Source organism: Podarcis filfolensis (genome assembly GCF_964270895.1).
Source record: "Podarcis filfolensis genome assembly, chromosome: 1".
In the NCBI taxonomy this organism is placed as follows: domain Eukaryota; kingdom Metazoa; phylum Chordata; class Lepidosauria; order Squamata; family Lacertidae; genus Podarcis; species Podarcis filfolensis.
The window spans coordinates 56,103,467-56,118,582 of record NC_139604.1 but is presented as its reverse complement, the minus strand read 5'-3'; the positions used below and the strand labels follow the sequence as shown (position 1 = coordinate 56,118,582).

General features: G+C 45.9%; 1 protein-coding gene across 2 annotated transcripts in view; it reads left to right on the top strand.

Moving 5' to 3' along the window:
• Positions 1-12,336: 12,336 nt before the first annotated feature.
• SLC19A1 (solute carrier family 19 member 1) overlaps positions 12,337-15,116 on the top strand; it is a 27,728-nt gene continuing 24,948 nt past the window's right edge. Inside the window, exon 1 of one of the 2 annotated variants that reach the window (XM_083611799.1) lies at positions 12,337-12,936. The gene's annotated coding sequence lies outside the window, so the exon portion shown is untranslated. The remainder of the gene's footprint in view (positions 12,937-15,116) is intronic. The other variant, XR_014547606.1, reaches the window with a different exon arrangement.

The window sequence follows — 15,116 nt, the reverse complement described above, 5'->3', positions numbered from 1 at the left end:
GATAGATGATAGATAGATAAATAGATATAGATGATAGGTATAGATAGATGATAAATAGATAGATGATATATAGAGATAGATAGATAGATGATAGATAGATAGATATAGATAGATAGATAGATAGATAGATAGATAGATAGATAGATAGATGATAGATAGATAGATGATAGATGATAGATAGATAGATAGATGGTAGGTAAGTAGGTAGATAGGTAGGTAGGTAGGTAGATGATAGACAGACAGACAGACAGACAGACAGACAGACAGACAGACATAGATAATAGTCATTGAAAGGCTTAGGTATTAATCCAAATCCATGTCATGCTTAAGTGCTACAAAGGTGATCTGCGATACTCTTGAAGCCAATATTGCCATAGCAACCTCAAAAATAATTGGAATCTTCCCCCCCCCCCAAAAAAAAGCAGCAGAGCTGAAGAAGACTGGATAGCTAAGATTGCAGAGGAGCAAGGGCTGTGAAATCACTTAGGCACACTTCCCCAAGGGTAAACGTAAGCTTGAATAAGAGCCCTCATGCTGTTTTAAGATCTATCCAAATAGTCTGGCCAATCAACGTGCCATGATTAACGTATGCCAGTTTCGGAAGCAAAGCAGCTAGCAATCGATACATACATATTACAGTATGACCATAAACCACCTACTGCATACAATAAAATGTCACAACTGATAACATCATTAAAGGCCATAAAACAGAATCAATCACATCTACTTAGAAACTTCACCCACTACTGCTTCCACTGCAGAAAGACCTTCCTATGTGGAAAGTTCCCTGAAGGTCAAGGAGGCCGAGTCTGCTGAAAGTACTTACCTGTTTCATAGGATGCGAGGTCCATGTCCACGCAAACAAGGGAAAGAGTGCTAGGTAGTCCTGTGCATGATACTCAGCAAGGCTGGTTCATTTATATAGCACCATCAGTGTTGCTGGCACTTTACAAGAGGACAGGTCTTTTCCCCCAGGGGCTTCCATTCTAAATCTCAGATGAAATAAAAGAGGAAAGCGGGGTGGGTGGGGAATGGAGGCAGTGGAGGCAGCGTACGTGCTTATTCCGTTCCACATACTATAACTTAGACTTGGTGACAGGACGGAATGTGGAGGCTACAGAGGCTGCAAGCACAACTTACATTTGAAGCGCATGACTTCTGCCTGAACATCCTGGGAACTGTAGTTTGTTATGGGCCTTTGTTTGTTTGTGTGTTTGTTTGTTTGTTTGTTTGTTGCTTGCTTTTCAACTTACTGTTTTATTGGAGCCCATATTTCTAGGGTGAATTGACACCCTGGAAAAGAGTGACCCAGCCCCTAATCTGGTAAAGTTTACATGTACAGTATAATAGTCTAGAAGCATTTCTGACTTTAATTCCTCTTTCAGGGTGTGTTTATACAAACAAAAGGCCACGTTATTTTAGCCTCATCCTTTTTTGAACTAAAACCCATGTGGCTTAAGATTCTTTTTACCACACTTTGGAACAGTCCGCTATCCCTGAAGGTCTTCTTGCCTGATTGCTCTGTACTCTGTTTCTACCCACCTCTGCTTATTCAGTTGCATAAACATAATACATTCTCTCTTCATAGAGTCAAAGAGGTTTCTGCTCCCAATGGTAGAGGATGAACAGGCTATTTTCCAACTCAAAAGTCTTCCACTTTGTACTCTACATGGATGCTTGAGCTGTCCATGAGGGCTACTATAGCAAGCATCAACTAGTGATTATTTGTAGTCACTAGAACAGTGCTTTTCAACCAATGTGCCATGGCATCCTGGGGTGCCTTGAATGATGGCCAGGGGTGCCACAGGCAACACCAGCCTCTGTCCCTCTTTCCTTCTCTCCTTCCGTTGATGCCCTCTTACATCTCTGCCTCCCAAAGGCTTGCACAGCTGTTTGTTGCAGCAGCCCTGTCTACTAGCTCCCCAGGCGAATTGCGCCTCTGGGTCTGGTCAGGGGGTGCTTCCCAGGCCCCTGTGGGGCAGTGGGAGGAGCAACTCAGAGACCAGGGGCAGCAGCTGCAGCTGCCCAGAGGATTCCCAAGTAGAGGGGAGAGGAGAGGAAGCTGAGGGAACACTCCACAAGGAGGGTGTTCAAAAAGGGGTGAGGGGCTGCCAGCTCTGCAGGCAAGGGGTGACATAACTAGGCTCCTGAGCCCCACAGGGGTGCCGCAGAAAGAAGGTAGTTGGGCAAGGGAGCCGTTGAAGCACTAGCTACAGTGTATTGAAAGCAGCAGCCCAAGAGGAGGAAATTCCTGCATAAAAAGGATGCATGTTTAAACAGAAGACTGCCTTGTCACTCAACCAGCCAACCATAGAATAGCCACCACATGTATAGATCACGCAGACACCCTCTGTTACTGTAGTACAGGAAGTAGCGTTTGAGAAACTGAATAAAAACTTTGTATGGGTATAGACAGGGTCCATGTGAAGCTCAAGTACACAACCTTCAGTAGGGAGAAACAAGCAAAGAGTACAGTCAACTAACGGGTTAATCTGGCTGCAGATAGATCCAATTCCCAGGCAAATAACCATTTCCTTGTACATCTCCATTCATTAAAGATAGATGCTGGAATCATTTTAGGTTTAGTAGACAATTAGCTAATATTTCATGAAAAGTACTTAGCTGTAATAGAGAACATTTTGAGATTCCATTAGTTGCTTTCTGTGAAGAAAGGTGTGTTATTTTTTGCTTTCCCAAAGTAACGTTATACTACACTGCCACTCCTAAAAATATACACATGCTGCTAGACAGAGTGCCATCATAAAATGCAGCATTAAATACTGATGGATTACAAGTTCTGTTCTTGTAAATGGCTCCTTGTTTTCTGAGGAGGGGGGTGCTTTCTGCCTCCCAAATTCCTTTTGGGTAACATGGATTCAGATGCCGTTCTTACTCAGGATCTAACCAGTTGATAATATATCTTAGAGTGCAGAGGGGGAACAATATCTACAGCAGGTCAAATTGGCTATTGGCCAGCTATGGTGGAGCATGGAGGCTGTCATCTCCCATAATGTAGTTCAGCTTGCTTGCTTGCATCTCCTGGATTCACAGGTCCTTTTGGACCCTGAAGAAGGCAGAACAGGGGTGGGGCGGAATAGGCAGAGTGGGCTTATGAACACTCCACCAATGTGCATGGGGGCCAGGAACGCAACCCCGCACAAAATGGTTGCCGCCTATACAATGGAACAGCTAGTAGATATTGTACTATGTGCATTTTTGGTTGGTGTATAAAAGCAGATGGGGCTACCACAGAATTTAGGTGACAGTGCCAGTATGCCTAATAGAGCACAAAGATGTTACACCCACAACTGTCAAAATGGAGCTGATTCATCTATCAGTTTCTACATGGTAGTGCCACCATACAGTCACTTTGGAGGAGAGGTCTGGCATGATGAACCAGTCTTTTGGGATCGTGACTCAGCCTGTATTCAGTGACAGCAGCAGCATCCAAAACAGGAGGCGCCACATTGCAAAGTGAGCTGTTCCACTTGTACTGACCCCATGGTCTCCCCAATGAACTCATGGATTGCTATACAGAGAGATCTGAACATAAGAAGATCATGATGCATCATGTCAAAGGCCCATCTAGTCCAGCCTCCTGTTCTCACAGTGGACAACCAGAGACCCTCCGGAATCCCACAAGCAGGACCTTGTGATTCTCAGCAACTGGTATTCGGAGGCAAACTGGCACAGTTTCTGTGGGCTTATGGAGGAGGCTGGATGTAGAGAGCCAGCTCTTGCGGGCATGTCGTAAGGGGAAGATTATTGGATGTGATGCATACAAGTGTCAAGGGTGTTGCCACCCATCGTGAGTTAACACATGCACCAACTCCACTTATCAACCTGCCAAGAGAAAGAGACGTGGGTTATTAACCTTGTCACATAGTGTCAGAGGCTAGCGTTCCATCATCACATCTGTGCAGAGATCTGGATGGTTTGAAGTAAATTGTAGGCAACCGATGAAGTCAGCCATGGATAAATAGGTTTGGTTTAAGTTAAATTTAATTGATTTATAAACTGCTTTGCAAGAAAGCCCCAAATAACCAGCCAGCCAAAGCATAAACTCAGCTGAGTATAAACAGTATACAGTATATCCCCCAAGGATTCTAGAACAAGGGCTTCTACAGTATGTGCCTGTGTGGGTGACCTCACCTTGGCACTTCCTATACGGGGGCTGTCTGGATGCCTCATGACAGACAGAGATTTGGCCTTCTGTGTCTGCATAGCCCTGGGCAGTGATGCAGTTGGGAACTCAGAGGGTGCTGGGGAGGGGTGGGTCTAGGAGAGCTAGTCAGTGGACAGGAGTATTGGGGTGTCAGTTACCCATCTCTTCTGTGTTCTGAGGTCACAGGTTGACCAAACAGAGGACACACACACACGTGTGTGTGTGTGAGAGAGAGAGAGAGAGAGAGAGAGAGAGAGATTTGTGTGAGCTGAACAGCTAATTAGCACAACAACCATGGAGACTGTGCACATGATCTGACCGTGAAAAGCAAATACTGCACACAGTCTATTGAATACACAAGTATGCATGAATGCTCAGTAACTGAGTGTCCCTGATCCCACTTCCTACTTCCCTGTATTTGTATAATACAAATCTGAAAGGGATTGCAGTTGGGGCTGAGCATGTGGAGCATGATCCCAATCTCCAATCCACGTGTTCTCTGAATATGTGAAAATGTATTTGATGTTGACTCACAGTTGCATATGCAACCAAGCACCACTGAGAAGAAGCACTGCGTCTGAATGAGCATCACATGATGGTACAAAAGTTCTATCTGTAAGGACTGATCTGGAACAGCATATTCAGACATGCATGTCACTAAGATCATGTGATGCTATACTCAGTGCATGATGAACTCGCACGGTGCACTCCTAAGGATACCTATATGAGGCAGCAAGTCCCTTTGAACTCAGTAGGATTTATTTCTGATTAAGCATGTTTCATCTCAGGCTGCGTGGGTTAGCCAATGTAGTTCACTCCAGATGTGGACTACATCTCCCACCACCACTGATCCTTGGCCATTTTGACTGGGCTGATGGGAGTTGTAATCTAAAACACCTGGAGGCCATTACAGTGGCTACCCCCGCTGTAAATGAAATACTGGTCTGTACAAAGAGACCAAACGAGTCCTTTCACTGGCTAAAGGCGCTGCTTGAGTCCAAATGACTCCTTCAAATAGGACATAAATAGCGCTTTGTGCAGGCCCATGCCACTGCCCCCTTGCCCAAATGTGAATGCCACCCTGTATGAAAAGAATTAGAGCTATTAAAGGAGAATGACTAAAGGAGACCTACATGCAGCCTTTTTACTGAATCTGGCATGGGGGATATTTGGGACAGAAGCCTGCAGGGGTCTTTCTCTGGATGAAGAGGAAAAGCTCTGGTGAGTCATCGCAAACCTTCCTCTCTTGCTCGGTGTGAACTCAGCAAACTGTATGGTGTTGACAGTGATGCAAAGAGAGAGTAGGGGGAAGGAGGGAGGGAAGTCCATCTGTGCTTAGGCAGAGAGAGAGGAGGAGGAGGATGGAGGGGGAGAGAGAGAAAAACCAAGTCTGAAAACACGTTTGCAGCAAGTGGAAAGAGCGGGCTATATCGCCTGAGCATGTGGCAGAAGATCCAGGGAACTGGGCTGGATCTGGTTTTGTTTGTGACCGTGCCACAAGGACACATGAGGTTCTCAGAACGACTGACAGCTCATCCCCACGCAGCCTTTTCATCTGGGGAGAAAGCAAACAAAACGGCAGGGCTATAAGTAGGCACAGATGGAATCAGTGCAGCTAAAAAAAGCACCAGCCGCTGAAGCGTCACATAAAGCTCAGCCCCCAAGGTTTGAAAGCATTCCATCATTATTTCTTCTCCTTCCCTCCCTCCTCCCCTTCTCAGTGTTATTTCAGAGCAAGCCGGTCTCACGAGGAGCCGCATCTTCATCTGCAGCAAACCAGCAATGGCTGTAAAGGGGAGTGGGGGAAAACACACACGTGTGGATTTGCATCCACGGTAGAGTGGGTGCCTGCATCACCCTCACCGCTGGGGAGCTGGCTGGGCTGCTATAGCACAGAGCTGCAAACTGGGAGCTCTGGCAGTAATTGCCCAGGCAGGACTCAGCAGACACCACCACCCCACCCCGTTTAAGTGTTATGCATAAGATCAGCATGTGAGCAGGGACATGTAAAATAGTCCAGCCCTTAGTGCTGTGAGAAGAACACCTGTACGTGGCTTAGGGTGCTCCGAGAAATAAATAAATAACAGAGGGCTCCTGGGCACCCACAGGAAAGCATATGTCTGTTGTTTCTCTGTGTGATTCACTGCTCTGGGATTCCTTCCTTCCAATAAGATTCTGCTAGGCAGGAGGTGCGGGGAGGGGGGGGGAGTTGTCTGCTACATCAATGGCTTGCATGTGAATAGATCATTCAATCAGTCCCAGTATAGAAGGGCAGTGCAATATCTACCCAGACAGAAAGGGACACTTTGAAAGTATGGTGCCTTCAGATAGTGGCATCAAGTGTTTCCTTGGAAATGTGAAGCATGGAAATTCATCCTTTACATCCTGATGGAGCTGTATTGGTAGTTTTCATCCTGTTTTATGGGGGATCCTAGGATTCCCTGGAAACTTATAAGGGTTTGCGAATGAGAAGATTAGAAATGGTGTACAAACATCCTTAAAAAGCACTGTCCTCTGTTGATGTCCACCTAAAATTTCCAGCTGCAAGGGAGTTCAGATGGGATCGAGGTGCATCAGCTTACAGAGAATGGTGAACCATAATGGGCCTAAACAATACTGTGAAACAGATGTACACCCTCAAACCCATCCCAGAATCCTCTGCAATGTGCAAGGGCTCCATGGCTGGAGCATAGGGATTCCTTGGCAGTCTTTTGGGCTCCAGGAAGTTAAGCAGTCTGGTCACCATTTTCTAGAGGAGGAAACAACTTTTTTTTTTTTTTTTGGTCTTTTACAATATTAACGGTCTGGCAGTTCTGCTTGCAACACACATTGTGGCACCTAGTGATTAAGGCAGGAGACTGCTGGTGGATCAGCCAAAATCTCTGAGCTATCTCTGACTGCTGTCTGGTCTTCAATAGGTACCTATTTCTCTCAACAGCTCTAAATCAAATATTCATACAAGTTTGTACATACCTAAGTTTCCCATCAAAACAAATAATGCCTAATAGTAAAAAAAACACCCACCTCTTTTTTTTTTTTTTTTTTTTGAGAGCTGCATTTTGGTGAAGCTGTTAAGTCCCCAGATGAATCTACCACTGGCTTGATGGTAAATGTTGGGCACAGGGGCTAGGGAAATGCCTAGGGAGGAAGAACTTATATTCCCTTTGGCAAATGACAGAGAAGCTCTTCCCTTTCACCACCCATGGAAGTTCCTGCAGGAGAGGGTTTCCCAATGGATTCCTCTTGGCTGCTACATGGAAGAGGTTCTCCCACAATCTCAGGGCTTGTCTGTGCTCCTGCTTCTCTCATGCTTTCTTCTAGGCATGGGTCCGAGAGGTTTTTTGTTTATGCTGCCACTTCCCCCAGGAAAACCCACTCTTTCTTTACTGCTGAATCACAACAAACATCAATCAGGGAAATCAGTGGGACAAATGAAAAACCTCTCTGAAAGCATGGGACAAGCAGAAATGTGGACAAGCCCCCCGTGTCTTCAGTACCTCAGGACTACTCGCCTGGTACAGAGATTTTATCCAAGGAACTAGGCCACAACATTACATTTGGTTCTAGAGTGATTCTGAGCAACCAGAATAGATTTTCTTTAAGAACCAGTGCAAGTTTCTTTGCCTTATCACTTGTAAAAGGTAAAGGTAAAGGTACCCCTGACCGTTAGGACCAGTTGCAGACGACTCTGGGGTTGCACGCTCATCTCGCTCTATAGGCCGAGGGAGCCGGCGTTTGTCTGCAGACAGCTTCTGGGTCATGTGGCCAGCATGACTAAGCCGCTTCTGGCGAACCAGAGCAGCACACACAAACACTGTTTACCTTCTTGCCGAAGCAGTACCTATTTGTCTACTTCCACTTTGACATGCTTTCGAACTGCTAGGTGGGCAGGAGCTGGGACCAAACAATGGGAGCTCACCCCATCATGGGGATTCGAACCACCAACCTTTTGATCGGCAAGCCCTAGGCTCTGTGGTTTAGACAGTTTCTTTGCAAGTTTCTGTGCAAGTTTCTTTGTCTTATCACTTGTAGGGATGTTGAAATCTGTCAATTAAGGTTTCTCTCAGCTTCTCATTTTTCCATTCCAAAGGTTCAGTTTGTTACCTTTCCACAACCATTTGCAATTTTTAAAAAGAAGTCATCGCAAAAATTCATCAATATTTTCCTGTGTTTTTCTCTTAGTATATACATTTTGTAAGCATTTTTGCCCAATATGCACCTTTTTGAATGTGATGCATTTATCTGTGGGCGAAGGTTGGGAATCTACTGACCCACCCCTCACATGAAACATCCATTCTTTGTCCTCCACATCCTACTTACCTTCCACCTCCTCTAACTGCTCCGTCTCTCCCTCCTCCCCTGCCTTGCGGGTGGTGTGACACCCCATAAACCACAGGTCCCCTCTCCCAGCTCACTCTCCTGGTCCCCTGCCTCTGCCACACACTGTTTTGGGCCCTGCCAGTCCCTGCCAGTACTGTGTAGTTGGGAGTAGATTGGGTTTCCTGTATTTTTAAGTGAACCGCAGCAAAATGCATTTTTGTTTTTCTTTTGAACAGTTCCTTTTTTCTGGATCCCTGTCCATGCCGGCCGAAAAACACCTGAATGACTGCTCGGTGGGATATAGAACATTTCCCTCTTTCCTCTTCCATTTCCTCCCATCCCAACTCATGATCCCATGAACTTTCATGCAATAAAATATGAGGGGGCTCAACACTGGGAATCTGGCAATAGGACCCAGACATTTTCCTCTCTGGACATCAGGGCAGTCATCAGGCAGAAGGCTCTATTGCCTTGCTCTTCTCTGCTCAGTAACACCATCCGGACGATGTCCACAGAGGAATACTACAACTCAACAGCAAATCAGGTTAGGAATCATTGGTGGAGGTGGGGGGGGGTGTGACCTATGGTAGCTAAATGTTTTGTTGGTGGCTGAATTCCTTGTGTCTCTCTTTCAGGTGAAATGCAGTGTTGGAATAAACATCACAAGTGCTGTGATGGCCTTAGCTGGCATCATTCTATACATAGCAGAGATAGCTGTATTTGCTGATTCACATTATCATGGGCTTTTGAGAACGATAAGTGAACAAGCAAAGAGGCGTGAGTAAGAAAACCATTAACTTTATAGGCAAGATCCAAGAAAGGGAACATGAGTAAATGGGAAAGAATCATGCTTCGCTTCCTGTTTTCACAGCATATGTCCACATGACATTTCTACACTTTCATCACATCACAGAATAACAAGCAGCCCTTCAGTGGGTCATTGCTCAGACATTCCTCATCTTCGCACAAGGGATGCTGAGCAGGTTTGGCTAAGGCGTGGTCTTCCAGATGTCATTGGACTCCAGCTCCCACCAGCTCCAGTCAGCAAGTGATGGGAGTTGTCACCCACCAAAATTTGGTGGACCAAATATTAGCCAAGCCAATATAGGGGAAAGATGGCAAAAATGTAAACAAAGGAGTCTAAAACCAACATCTTTAGTAAGGGGTGGAGGAAAGAATCATGTACATAGCTGCTCACGTGCCATTTCAAGAACTTGCAGTAGAGAATGCCATTGTGCTTGTCCTCCACAGGCTATAATAGAACCCTTCCCTTTAATCCTGTCCCCTTTAATCTGCTTCTGACACCATGGCATGGTGTGTGTCTTTGTCAATAGTTTTCTGTCAGCTGCTAGCCATCTGCAGGCCCCTGGGTTCTAAAAGGCCTTGAGGCAAATGCCATGGGAAGGATGATACATGAGAGTACTCTCACAGGTGTACCTTAGACTGCTCCGTCCTTTAATTGATCTATTACACAAATGTAAAATGAATCAACCAGAATGCGTTATATCCCAAAATAACAGCCTTCAAATATTTTTAGCTTTATTTGTGCATTCCAAGTACAACAGCCTATCAAATCTTTGTCAGATGTGTGTTTGGTGCTTTGCTTTGTGATTTTGCAAAGCACTCAAATACTAAGGAAGTCCCTGCCCAGGTTCTTACACATTAACAATTCTGTCTTATGTTTTATGTTTGAAGAGGTGTATATAATGTTCTGTACTGTACAGTAGACCCTTTAATCAAAAGAATCAAAATAGTCACCACTGCACTTCCCCCGACTTTTCCTAATGTGTTTGTTTGTGCACCCAGAATGTGTTTAGCAGGGTACTTTCTAAAGTTACAACTGAATGAATTTGTAGGAGGAACAAGTATACTATGCAAGGTTCTCTGCTGTGTAGTATGTAGGTATTGGCCATGTCATCTTTCTCCTCTTGTTCAGCATTCTGGAGTTCTCCACCACTGTTTTCTTAGCACATTTTGGGTGCATGGCAGCCTGCAATGACATGGTAAGCATCTAAGTATCTTGATCGGATTTTAAGAGGGTCATATTTTAAAAGCCAGTGAGAAAATGGCATTGGGAGTACATTTGTTTGTGACCGTAAAACAAGGGTGGTGACAATGAAAAGTATTTCATATAGTAAATTAATTTTGTGTGTATTTCAGCCTGTAACTGTATCACCACATCCTGTTCTCAGAGATGGTGGGAGACCCGCTGAAGGCAACCCTGATCCTCCAGACTATGATGATGCATATGGAGATGCATATTCGTCTGTCTATTGAAAAGCTAAGCAATGCGCCGAAGAGAAACTTTTTGTGATATCTCACCAACCACCCAACAGTCTTATTGTTTAGATCTGTTCTGAACTGGGTTTAGGCCTGACCATGGGGCTGAGTCTGCCTTGGTTTCCCTGCTGGAGTGAGATGGGGGAGGGCAAGCTTACTCCTGCTTCTTGATCTCTCGTTGGCTTTTGATACCATTGACCTCCCAGTCATCAGCTGGCCAGGGTTCCAGGTGGAGATTAACTCTGAAGTTCCCCAGTTAGCTGAATAGCACAAGGAGAATCCCAGGGAGAAGCAAGTTTTAAGCTTTCCCTCAACCACCCAGGAAAGGTTTTGTTACTGTTGTTGTTTTTACTACACATGGTTGTTTCCCAGTCAGCTGAGCAGCACAAGGGGGATCACAGGAAAGGGAAGGTTTTAAACCCCACCCCCATTTGCCCTAATGGACCAGCCATGTCCCCTGAAGAAAAGGCTCTCTCAGCCCCTTTATTTATAAACTGGATGATTTTTAGAGATGGAGCTGTACTTTATATTTTTGATTGTAGTTTATGTTATTATCCTTGTAATTTTGCTATTGTATTTTCTTCTGTTTTTGTATTATTTGTTCGTTTTATTCAATGCTTGTTTGTATGATGAAGAAGTATTTAAAAAGGGAGAGAGATGGAGCTGTGGCGGCCTCTGGTGGATAGGTTGGGCGACTTAGAAGAGCGGCAATATGCGAAGTCCTGCCCCCGCCCGCGCATTTTGGGGCCAGCTGTTGGTTAGCGGGATGGAGCCGTCCAACGACCTCAGAAGCACAGGCTCATGTGGGGAAACCTCGTGATATGTGAAGGGCTTCCCTTCCAACCGGTCGGATATTCCTAGCAAAGCTGACAGTTCCAGACACAACATATTCTCTCCTTCGACATATAAATTTTGTAGCTAATAACTGAAGAGAGATGAGCAGGGATGGAGGACTTGACCTCAGCCCGCCTGAAACTCTGAGGGAACCAGATAGCGCAGGCAGACTAAGGCTTCCCAAGCCGCGGCCTGCTTCATTCAGGTGGTCCGCGAACCGCCCGTGGAATTGTGATCGAAATTGACAGGAGGCCGCGCATTAAGTACCCACATTGATTTTTAATTGCGTTTCGTGGCTTCTTGCGTTGCATTTCAGTTTGAATTGTGTGGGATTCAGCTTGTGAGAGGCAAAATAGAGATGCAGAAGAAAGAAAGAAAGCGATATACAATATTTAAAAGCATATACAATTGCTACAGCGGGCCAAAAAAACCATTCCGTGCTCCACCAGATCCCTCAGCAATTTATAATTTACGCGAAGCTAGATGACGTTTGTGTAAGGCAGCGCCGTGTGTCCCTAAGAGCGCCAAGCAACCTCTGGGGATTTGCGCGGCCTCAGGAAGAGGGCATAGGATTGCACCAGGAGCTGAGGGACAGCTAACCCCCGGGAATAAGGGATGCCTAAGGGCAAAGGAGATGGGGCTCCCGCGCCCTCGACAGGCGAGGGAATTGCAGCAGCTGCGACCGTGCGAGCGACACCGGAGGAAACTTCCGCTTCTGCAGTTATTAAAGGCGAAGGAGGAGCAACCGTATTCCGCAGCAGGTGTCAGCCCGGACCCACCAGCAATGAGCGGGATTTCCAAGCGAGACCCATCGCTTCCCACGCCACTTCGGGCTAAGCATCGCGTTGCAAGCTCAAAACCCGCTAGTTGCTGGCAGACACTGCGAAAAGTTTTCCTGGTCGCTCATATTTTAATGTCGTTCCCGGTGAAGAAAACAGTAACCCCAAGTCGGGCGACTTGACCGGGTTGGGTTTGATTTTTGCAAACGGAAGCAGGCGAGCGCGTGGCTTCGTTGGCGCGTTGTTGCTTATCTGCGGGAGCATCTTCCGCCCTCCTTGCATTGTGGGCGCTGTAGTTCCGCCGTGCCTTGCCCAGCGCCGGGGCCTCGTCAGAACTACAGTCCCCAGTAGGCACCGGGTCCCTCCCCGCCTCGCCTCTCCACGTGCGAGAGGCCGCTGGCGCCTGGGGGAGGGCTCTGCTCTGCTCCGGGAGGCGCCTGCAGAGCGCCTTCCCCGCGCGGCGCTGTGAGGGTCGCGCGCTGCTCGGGGAGAGGATGGCGGCGAGGTGCTGCTCGCGAGGCGCCTGAATCCGTGCATTGGGAGAGCAAGAGGCAAAAGGTAGGAGAAGGAACCGGGAGAGCAGGGGGGCGGCGGGCCTGGGGCGGGCGCAGGGACCAGCCTGGTTAGCCAGAGGGAAATGTTTGGGATGCCACCTGGGAGATGCAGAGTCACCAAGGGCTCTATCCTGCAAAAAACGCAAAACCCCCATGCTCCCTAACTAGGCTGGTCCTGGAAAGAGAAGGGGAACTTGTTGCTCCCACGCTTGTTGCAGTTTTTGATCCTCTGTGCAAAGGAGCATAGGTCAGGTGTCTCGTCCACGTTGCTCCTGTGGCAAATGTATGTTTTGACACCTGGGAAGCCGTGTCATGGGGTAGTAAAACTTGTCGCGGCCACACATCGCCGCGCGTTTGAGGGGGTGATTTTTTTTTTAAAGTTAATGTATGCATGCCTTTAAAACGTGTATGCCAGCCGCTCCTTTCCTCTGAAAAAGCTGAAGGTGGCTTATGACAAGATGAAAGTAAACACAGGAGAACGAGATTACGAAAATCTCAGAATACAAAAGCAGATATGAAGCAGCAATTAAAGTAACTGGCCGCCTTCCACCTGTGGAAACAATTCCTTGCAACAAGTTAAAGGCAAAACACACACACGCACAATTCATGCTCCCAAAGCATTTCTAAACAGGAAGGTTTCAGTGGTAAAGTCTTTCTAAACAAGAAGGTGTTAGTGGTAAATATATCCTCAAACGGTGCTTGTTTACAGTGCAATCCTAACAATTCTTAGAAGTAAATCCTATTGTGCTCACAAATAGGCTTCCTGGTTTTTAGGATGGCAGCTTTAAACTATGGAAGATCTGTAACCCATAGTAGTATATACCAAACTCTGCTGTTAAGTGGGGAGGGGGGCTCATTTTTAATGATTGCAGCTGTGGAATACAGTATTGATGTTTTCCTGATGAGCCTACAGATCATTATGTTAGTCCTCCAGACCTATGCTTTTTTTGACAATAGTTGTTATAAAGTAATGTAGATGGTGATATATTTGGTCAGACTGGACCCCCCCCCCTGCAGTTGGCACTCCCATACAACTACAACTCCCAAAGCTAAATTTTAAAAACCCTGTTCATTGGCCCCAAAACAGAGAACTCTCCTAGAGGTTTTTCATCTGAGGCTGGTTGACCACCTATTAGGGATGCTGTAGCATGGGATTTTCTACATTGAGAGGGTTGGGCGACATGACTTTTGGAAATCCAGCTCTCTGAATCTTGGCCTTTAATTGTAAGTGGCAAGTACAATGTACATTCCCCCTCTCCTGAAGAAAATGTGTGTGCGCACAAGCAATTGTATGTAAATATTAGTAGGGTTAACTGCTGTAGTTCTCATGACCTGGTAGTGGAGCAGATGTCTACTGCATTAGTGTTTATAACATTCCAAGGGAATAAGCTGCGTAATAAACCACATGTGACTAGCTGGCTGGCTTTCTTTACATATTTGGTTGAGAGCTGAATGTAATATTACAGCTGCTTAAACTACATCATAGAATACATTCAGAAAATCTCAGGCAGAGCAATGCTAACCAGGTAGATTCTGTTACATGTCACCCCAATATCCAAGCAAGATGAGATTCCAGGGGTACCAGGCACTCTTACTGGGGTCTGTGTTTCCTTTTGGGCAGTGAGACACAGTGGAGACTGTGGTGTCTTTATGACAACCTATATATACCCATATACTGTATATCTAACCCTTTATTGAATCTATATATTTTAGGTGAGTCTTGGGCCCCCCAAAATTTATAAGAATATGTTAGTGTACCTCCTGTGTGAGATGAAACTGCATCCTAGCTGCGTTTGCCCAGGGTTTTTTGGGGGAGGTGGTGCACCTCAACTTCTCCCAGCCAGTTTATGTGGGGTTAGGATTACAAAAATGTTAGCAGGAGTTGGGAAACTTAATTTTAGAAGGGAATTAATGAAGTATCTTTATAGATACTGAAAAAAGAGTGGGGGGACAGATGAAAGAAACCATTAAAACAAAACAAAAAAACCTATAAGGAAAAAATCCAGAAGGAGCAAAACAAAACCACATAGTAGCAGGGTCAAGGTGTTTTCAAATGAGAATGGATAAACAACTGGTGGCAGATAAACTTGATCTCCTGGAACAAGGAGATCTTTGCATCTTGGCCACCACCAAAGGGAAGGTCTGTTCCCTTTTACACACCAACCATACTTCTAATGGTGCTGA